This window comes from Myotis davidii, unplaced genomic scaffold (assembly GCF_000327345.1).
Source record: "Myotis davidii unplaced genomic scaffold, ASM32734v1 scaffold1597, whole genome shotgun sequence".
Classification (NCBI taxonomy): domain Eukaryota; kingdom Metazoa; phylum Chordata; class Mammalia; order Chiroptera; family Vespertilionidae; genus Myotis; species Myotis davidii.
In genome coordinates, this window is record NW_006289394.1 from 113,841 (window position 1) to 123,035 (window position 9,195).

General features: G+C 40.4%; 1 protein-coding gene across 2 annotated transcripts in view; it reads left to right on the forward strand.

Moving 5' to 3' along the window:
* The first annotated feature begins 393 nt into the window (after positions 1-393).
* Positions 394-9,195, forward strand: part of PDCD1LG2 (programmed cell death 1 ligand 2) — a 52,282-nt gene continuing 43,480 nt past the window's right edge. For both annotated transcript variants that reach the window (XM_006761607.2, XM_015562515.1), the window contains exon 1: positions 394-811. The gene's annotated coding sequence lies outside the window, so the exon portion shown is untranslated. The remainder of the gene's footprint in view (positions 812-9,195) is intronic.

Sequence of the window (9,195 nt, forward strand, 5' to 3'; positions counted from 1 at the left end):
TTTACGAGGTGAGATAAATTATCAGCAGAGGAGAGGACACTCAGAGACACACACAGGGAAGGTCATGTGAAGATGGAGGAAGAGATTGGAGTGAAGCAGCCACAAACCAAGGGATGCCAAGGCTTACAGAAAGCTATTGGGAGCCAGGAAGAGGCAAGGACTCATTCCTTCCTGGAGCCTTCAGAGGGAGTGTGGCCCTGTGATACTTTGATTGCAGATCTCTAGCTTCCAGACCTGTGAGAGAACAGTGAGGGAGCTGTGAGAGCAGTGTCTGTTGTTTTAAGCCACCCAATTTATGGTCTTTTGTTATACGGCCACAAAAAACTATTAAAGATACTTGTGTAAAATTTCTGGCATGCAGCTAGAACATGCTAGCATTCTTTCCTCGCCCTTCTTTTCTAGTAACTTTGCAACGAGTTTTCCCAAATACCAGTCAGTTATTTGCTTACAAGGAAGAAGTGATCCTGAAAGCAAAACCAAAACTCAGTAGGCTGGGCTTCAATCCTTCCTAAGAAGTGATTTGAATCACAACTGAATTGCAATGACGTCTTTTCTCAATGGAATATACTTCCATTATCTGATGGCTTTTCACTGTCCATCTTCCTGTGCCCCTGGACCAGCTAGGAGGAGTCCTGGCTTGGGTCTACTGGTTGTTGCAGTGGTCTAGGCAGCAACCTGAGGTTTTTGTTTTGTTTTCTTTTGGCTGTTTGCTTTGCTGGCTTCTATGAAGGAATCTGATGCAAAGAGCAACTTTTATTCTTTTTTTTGTTTGTTTGTTTCTTTGCCTGAGGAGCAAGTGCCAAGTCCTGATGTGAGTATCCAGTGGGGTGAGATTTTTCTGGTTTTGAGTTGGTGGTGTGGAACTTGATGAGGCTGTCGCAGTGGGGTAAGTGTGGGCAGCCTTTCTCTCCACAGCATCGGAGGCAGGAGAAATTCTGCCTCAGACATTGTGCTCAGGGACACAAACAAGCTAATTTCTGCCTGCTCCCCCAATAGTAGGATTTCTCTTGCTTGTCCTTGTGCTTATTGTTATTGTTGGGCAGTTTTATGAGGTGAGATATTTTTATGTACAAAATAAACGTGCAATGAAAAAAATTGAACTATTCTTGAGATTATCTCAGCTTAGAATTTTTTAAGGGTTAAAATTTTGTTTTCCTGTGTCTGATGTGTTTTGAGTTATCCATTTGGCAGGGAGAGAACATTCCTGGCTAGCCTGTGTTTAGAAGCTATGCTCTAAAAGGAAGCTGTTTAAAAACAAAAGTAAAATGGTAATTACATTAACTTATACTACAGACAACCATTATTTAACAAAAAATGTGATCTTGGATCTACTAAAAGGCTTATTTTTCTATGTGAAATGATGAAAGATTAGTAAAACAGAAGAAAACTGAAAGTATTTATTGCTCGCCACCTGGGTACACCTAGTAGTAGAAATGACAGTGGATTCATGTAAGAGAGCATTGAAGTGAGGAGGTCAAGTTTCAGTGAAATTGCCTATTAATAAGTTCTTCTGACCCTGAAATTCTCTGGTATGGTGGAAGGGAATCATGGACAATATATTTGACAAAGAGCACAGCAAGAATATTAAGTGTCAGCAGTAATCACACGATTGCATCAGGAGTCAAATGCTCCCTCCCAAGTTTCTAAGATCCTAAGATTCTATGAATGGTGAACCATATCACTTTTGCCACTCATAACTGGTTTATTCACCTTCATTATCTAACCTCTTACTGTCAGCAGGATCTTCCTTGTCTACTGCCTCAAGGTGTCTCCTTCCTGCTGTCTGTGAGCCTTTCCATTAAATTAGAGCTTTAGGTTCTCTGAATCCCAAGTGCCCCTAGCACAATAGGTGATCACTGAGTGCTTGTTGAGTTGTTTAACGAATTGATTTGATGAAATGGCAGATGAATCAACAGATGTGGGTTATTTGTATAATATACAGGTGGCAGTTTGAGGTTGATTTGAGAAGGAGATGATGCTAACATCTTCAGAGATGGGTCATGTTTCAGAGTTGACTTGCTTTACAATGCATTGGAAGAGATCCATAGATTGTTGTGTCATTTTTATTCCACATGGCAATGTCCAAATACACCAAATGCCTTAATTGCTTAATACCTGGGTTACCATGTGATGAGGCAACTACACCCTGACCTCCTATTGTCACACCCCACTGCAGCAAGACTTATTTATTTATTTATCTATTTTAGAGAGAAAGGAAGGAAGAGGAAGAGAGAGAGAAACATTGATCGGTTGCTTCCTGCACACACCCTGCCCAGGGATGGAACCCACAACCTGGGTATATGCCCTAACCGGGAATCGAATCTGCAACCTTTTGGTGTCTGGGATGTCACTCAACCAAACGAGCCACATGGCCAGGGCAGCAGGATTTATTTGGGTTATATGTGTTCCCCTAATCTTCAAAAAAGCTCAATGTATTGCAGGATAGATAAAGGACTCTGAAAGATTATCCAGACCAACCACCTCAATGCTTTTCCAGCTGTCTCTACCACACCTAAGGGCTGATTCCCAGTTCTTATTCTCCAGATTTCTCTATTATCTTCTTGGGATTTTCCTCCCTTGGGCCTGAAACACTGGGATGGGGGAGCTTCTCTTATTCTTAGGACTATTTCTTCTCTGCCTTCTCTGGTCTCCTACTCCTGTTCTCCAAATTTGGGGGCTTTCCTCAGAGTTCAGACCTTTTTTTTCTAGTCTCACCTTCTATATTCTCCCCCACAGAGAGTTGATTCATTCCCCAATGTCAACTAACATCTGCATATTTGAAATAACTTCTTTATGTTTATCTCTAGCCCTCAATTATGTCAAAAGCTCTACACTTACATTTTTCTTGAATGCCTTGTATTACTTCATGACTCAAACCGAACTTACCATTTCTCTACAAATCAGCTTTCCTTTTTTATTTTTATTTGTTTAAGTATATTTTTATTGATTTCAGGGAGGAAGGGAGAAAGAGAGCGAGAGAGAGAGAGAGAGAAAGAATCAACGATGAGAGAGAATCATTGATAGGCTGCCTCCTGCACACTCCACACTGAGGATTGAGCCCACAACCCGGGCATATGCCCTGACTGGGAATGAAACTATGACCTCCTGATTCATAGGTTGATGCTCAACTATTGAGCCACGCTGGCAGGGCAGAATCACCTCTTTCTTGATCTTATATCTCCTTTTTTTCCCTCTCAGTGATATCCATATTGTCTTAATAGTTTAACCTCAAAACCACAGTCAACTTTTTGCTTCTCTTTCTTTCCTATGTGGCTGATCACTTATCAATTGTTCTGTCAGCAGTCATGTCAATTGTCTTATCAAGGTTCTTCTCCAGGTCGATCCTCCCTAGACGAGAATGCAGTTGGCAGAACATTTCTGGCCACTGGTTCTGCCAGAATTTAGGCAACCATTTTTATAGAAATCCCCATATTGTTTTGTGTTACTCGTAACAAAGTACCTAAATTACCAGAGGTTTAGCAAAGAGTTCTAAGAGCCTAATAAAGTACAAAGAGTTCTTATTTTATCAGGGAAACAGAAGTGCACCCATTTAACATACCAGAAATGACTTACACTAATGTAAACACTAGAGTTGAGTAGTAGATACAATAGAGACAGAAGGAACAGCTTAAGACATTTACGAGAAGCTTATTCATTGTGTTAAATGCATAAGAATGTGAGGCTATTTAAGGAGATACTTAAGATGCAATACTATTTTTTCTTTTTTAATCCTCACCCGAGGATATTTTTCCATTGATTTTTAGAGAAAGGGAAAGACAGAGAGAAATATCGATGTGAGGAAAACGCATCGATTGGTTGCCTCCTGCTCACGCCCCAACCAAGGCCCTGGGCTCAGGAGGAGCCTGCAACCCAGATATGTTCCCTTGACTGAAATCAAACCTGGGACCCTTTGGTCGGCAGCCCAACACTTTATCCGCTGAGCTAAACTGTCTAGGGCTCCAATACTATTTTTAAGTACCTGAAGAAACTGAAATAGAGGAAAAATAAGATGAGATCAGACATGAGAAATTAGAATTCTCAAAGCACCTATAAGGTCCTGGTCATGGAAAGTGCATGCATTTTTCTGTGGCTCAGGCAAGAGGGGCCGGGTCAGGGAAGGTTTTGCAGGCCACACTACGGAGAACGACACCTTGTAAATAATGGGTGCTATTGAAGTCTTTTAAGCAGGAGTGACATGGTCAGGGTTCACCGGTCAGGATTCAGGAGATTGCTCTGCCTGCTAGGTAAAGGGGTAATATATTCAACAAATATTGACAAAGTGTTTACTTACTGCTAGACAATGTTCTACGGGCTGAAGTCATAGCAGTAAGCAAAACAGACAAAGATCCTTGATTTAAACAATCATATTCTTATGAAAGATGGTAGGCTATAATATAATAAATAAGTATATTATATGGTATAATATGATGTAATGAATGCTTTGGAAAAGAGAGACCGATAAGGAGAATTGGGAATGCCGGAGGGCTGGTGCTCTGGCAGTTTTACAGAAGGGAGTTTCAAACAGAAAAAGCAAAGAAGTGCCTGGTTAATGGGGATATGCACACTGGCAGAAAGGTTCATCTTTGGAGGGATGGATCTGGGGAAGACCCTGCACAGGCCTAGACATGGGCTTAGAGCCGTTGCGCATGAAATTCCAGCATCTCAAGGACCCAGAATGTGAAGGGGAGAGGCTCAAGATCACTCCTCTCAGCCCTGTAGATACCTCACACTGCAGGGAGAGGCATGGCCACAGTGGGATCCTCTGAAGCAGGAGGCTCGAAACAGTCCCCTTACCTGGGCTTTTGGAAGGATTTAGGATTTTGCTCTCAGTAAAATATTGAGCCATCAAAAGTTTTGAGTCACCTGATTTATATTTTTTTAAACAATTTTTCTGGCTGCTGTGTTAAGAATCAACTGTAGGAAGGCCAGGTCAGAATCATGGAGTCCAGCTGTCTGGCTATTGCAGTAATCACCACAAGAGATAATACTGAATCAGGCTGATATGGAAACAGTGAGAGTCTAGATACATTTGAAGGAAGGGCCTACTGGTATAAGACTTGTTAATGAATTGGATGCAAGTGAGAGGAGAAAGGAGTGGAGGAGGATGCCAAGGTTTGTGTCTGCCACCTTGCAAAGTGGAAGACGGAGCAGAGAGCAGCAAAAGTGGAAGGTCAAAATTACAGGGAGGAGGCTGTGCGATGGTGTAAGGAGAAATGACGAGGAGCTGGATTAAGACAATAGCAGTGGGAAGGTATAAGATGAGAGATGAGTAGGCTTAAGAGGACACCCAAGATTCTGACTTGAAGTGGGTGTTTACTGGCATTACAGGAAAATGGGGCACAAAGAGTTTTTATAAACTGCCCAAGGTCTTAGAGGCTAATAATGTCTAGAACCAAGATTTGAACTCAGATGTGCCTGACTTTAGAACCAGAGCTCTTAACCATTATGTGGGGCATATTATCCCTACAAGAGAGAAGGCTGCTGGCTGGAAAGTACCTTTACAACAGTGTCCACCTCTCAGTTAACAGTAGCTCAAGCAGGCAGTGTGCAAGGAAAGCCCCCTTGGATGGGCAAGGAAGAAGGGGAAGTTAAGCCCAGTGGTGGTTGAGCCAGGAGTCCTTTCTGTTGCCAGAACTACATGTTATGTGCTATCCATTTGTTCTCTAGAAGTAAGAATGCTGGATAAGTCCCAGGCCTGCAGGTGCAGCTTAAGATAATACGTTTTGTGGATATGTTTGCATTTTCAATAAGGAAAGTGATCTTCGGGTCTAGCTAAGGTGTGCCTTGAGCATGGAAATTGTGACTCCCTATGGAAATTGTGATTGTGTTTCTGTCCCTGCTGTACTATCTCCTTCCCTAAAATAAAAGCAAGGATACAGTCTACTGTGGACCTCACATTTTATTCCCTCCTAACTACTGCCTCATCACTCTTGCCTGAAGAGTGGCCTATATTCTGTTGTCTCCATATCTTTACCTGCTCTTTTCTTTTGAATCCACACAGACTTTCACCAACACCAGATCCACCAGCACCACACAGATCAGGCCACCCATGACCTCCACACTGTTAAACCCAACTCTGGAGTTTGGGGCTCCTTCCTTGTAGCACGATATTTTAAATTCTAGGTTTTATTGTTACTTAGCTATGGTGAGGTCAACAAATCAGGAAATGGCTGTCATTGAAAAAAAATTGTATCCTCTTTCCCAAGAGAAAGGAACATGTTATACCACAGGGGGCTACCCAGGAAAGCATCAGGGTCATATGGGGGCGGAAGGAGAAGGGGAAATGTGGGCAGGAGACTTTATTGTGGTTTTCACAGGAAGGAATGGGCAAGGTGAGATAGGCAGGCTTAGAATTGGCTAATTTGAATAATTCCAGTAGGCTCTGAGGCATAGAGTCTGTCTCTTGTCCTCTGGTACCTGGCCCTGGAGTGATTAGGGCGGATAAGTAGTGGCACAGTGTGTGGGAACCAAGGGGAAAAATAAAAAGGTGGTTGGAGGTATGGGTTCTGGGTTGGTTGGTGTGCATTTGAAAGATGAACTTCTTTGTGAGACATTGGTTAATTCTAGGAGGGGCAGTCCCCCCAGAGTCATCAAATGTCAAAGCATTAGAATACAGAAAGGAAAAGGTATTGCTAATTTATCTTTTTACTTCTACTCTCAACCCTCTTATGCTAGTAGCCTCCCTCTCAAGGATCGATAAATGTTGGAATGCCCCATGTCTCAGTCCTTAGACACTCTCTTCTTCCTATCTCCCTTTAGGTGAAGTCATGCATCCTCATGGCTTTAAGTAACACTTATATTTTGATGACTCCCAAATTTATATCTCTACCCCCAAACTCTAGACCACCTATTACTCAACTGCCTACTAAACATCTTCACTTGGATGTGTAAGAGACATCTCAAACCAGACATATTTCAAACATATTCCAAACATATTCTAATCTTGATTTCTGCTCCCTAATCTGCTTCTCTCTGTCTTCTCCATTTTAATAAATAGCACCTGCATTTGCCCTAGGTTAGTGACTCAAGCCCTAAACCTAGAAATTTTACTAGATTTTTTTATTTTTGTCAAACCTGTGAGAAATTCCCATCAGGTCTTCTTTGAAAGTATAGATGACAAATGGAAAGACATTGTATGTTGTCCATGGATTAGAAGACAATATTACTTATTAGATGGCTATATTTTCTAATAAACATACAGAAACAGTGTAGTTCCTATCAAAATTTCAGATGTGTGTGTGTGTGTGTGTATGTGTGAATAAGCAGATTTTAAAATTCACATGTAAATGCAAGAGAGCCAGAATAGCCCCTCTGCCCCCGCCACACACACACACACACACACACACACACACACACACACACACAGACATCTGCAAAATCTTGAAAAAGAGCAAAGTTGCTGGACTCACATTTCCTGATCTCAAAACCTACCATAGAACTACTGTAATCAAGTCTCTGGTACTGACATAAAATAGACATAGCTCAATGGAGTAGACTTGAGAGTCCAAAAATAAACCCATGCATCCATAGTTCATTGGATTTTGGTTAGGGTGCCAAGACAATCAATGGAGAAAGAATAATCATTTAAACAAAATTGTGCAGGGGCAATTGGATGTCCACATGCAAAAGAGCGAATCTGGAGCCTTGCCTCATACAAAAATTAACTCACAATGCATCAAAGACCTAAATATAAGAAGAAAAGTGATAAAATTCTCAGGGGAAAACATACATGTAAATCTTTTTTTTTACCTTGGATTAGACAGTGGTTTCTTATATATGACACCTAAAGCGCAAGTAATAAAAGACAAAATAGATAAATCAACTTCATCAAAATTAATTGTGCTTTAAATTAAATTAAATAGAACATTTGTGCTTCATAGAACCTATCAAGAAGCTGAAAGATAATCTGCAGACTGGGAGAAAATATTTGTTAACTATGTATTTGATAAGCAACTTGGCAGTTTCTCAAAAAGTTAAACATAGAGTTACCTTTTAAACAAGCAACTCCTACATATATACAAACCCAAGAGAACTGAAAACATGTCTACACTAAAACTTATATGTAAATATTCATAGAATTATTCAGAATAGCCAACAAGTGGAAACAACCCAAATGTCCATCAACTGATGAATGGATAAACAAGATGTGGTGGTATAGTCATACAGTGGAATATTATTCAGATATAAAAAGGAATGAAGTACTGATATGTGCTACAACATAAGTGAATCTTGAAAATATGCCTGGTGAAAGAAGCTAGACATAAAAAGCCACATATTGTTTGATTACATTCATATGAAATATCCAGAATAAGAAAATTTGTAGAGACAAAAAGTATGTTAGTGGTTGCCAAGGGCTGGAGGGAAAGATAAGGGGAATTGGGGAGTTTCTTCTAATGAGTATGGGTTCCTTTTTGGGATGATGAAAATAATCTAAAATTAGATAGTGGTATAGGTTGCACAATTCTGTGAATATACTAAAAACCACTGAATTGTACCACTGAATCATCTATGTTTTACATATATACATGTGTATAAATATATACTAGAGGCCTGATGCATGAAATTCATGCAAGAGTAGGCCTTCCTTCCCATGGCTGCCAGCGCCGGCTTCCCTCTGGCACCTGGGACCCGTGCTTCCCTCACAGCCCTGGCAATTAGCATATTATGCTTTTATTATTATAGAAATGCAGACACAAACATACAAACACACTTATACATATAATTCTCTATTATATGTTAATTATACTTCAATAAAGATGTTGAAAATTTTTTAATAAATTTAAAGGACAAATTAAATATATGTATATATATTAAACTTTCAACAAGAACCACTTCTCACCTCTACTGGCCCCACAACTCTAATCCAAACTATCATCACTTCTGCAAAAATATTCCTCACTGATCACCCTGCCCAGTCTCCTGCCTACCAATAGTCTATTATCTATACCAAGCATGTCAAACTCAGAGCCCACAGGCCACATGCAGCCCCCAAGGAATATTTTTGCAGCCCAGCCAATATAATGGTATGTAAGAAATGTTTTAATAAAAATTTCCTAACTTAATTTTTACAATATTCTGTTATACATAATTATTAATAATGAACTACAACGTTCACTAATGACAGATTACAATAGTCATGTTGCATTCATTTCCCTTATGCGTCTGCGCACCATTTCTCTCCACTAATACTAGCAG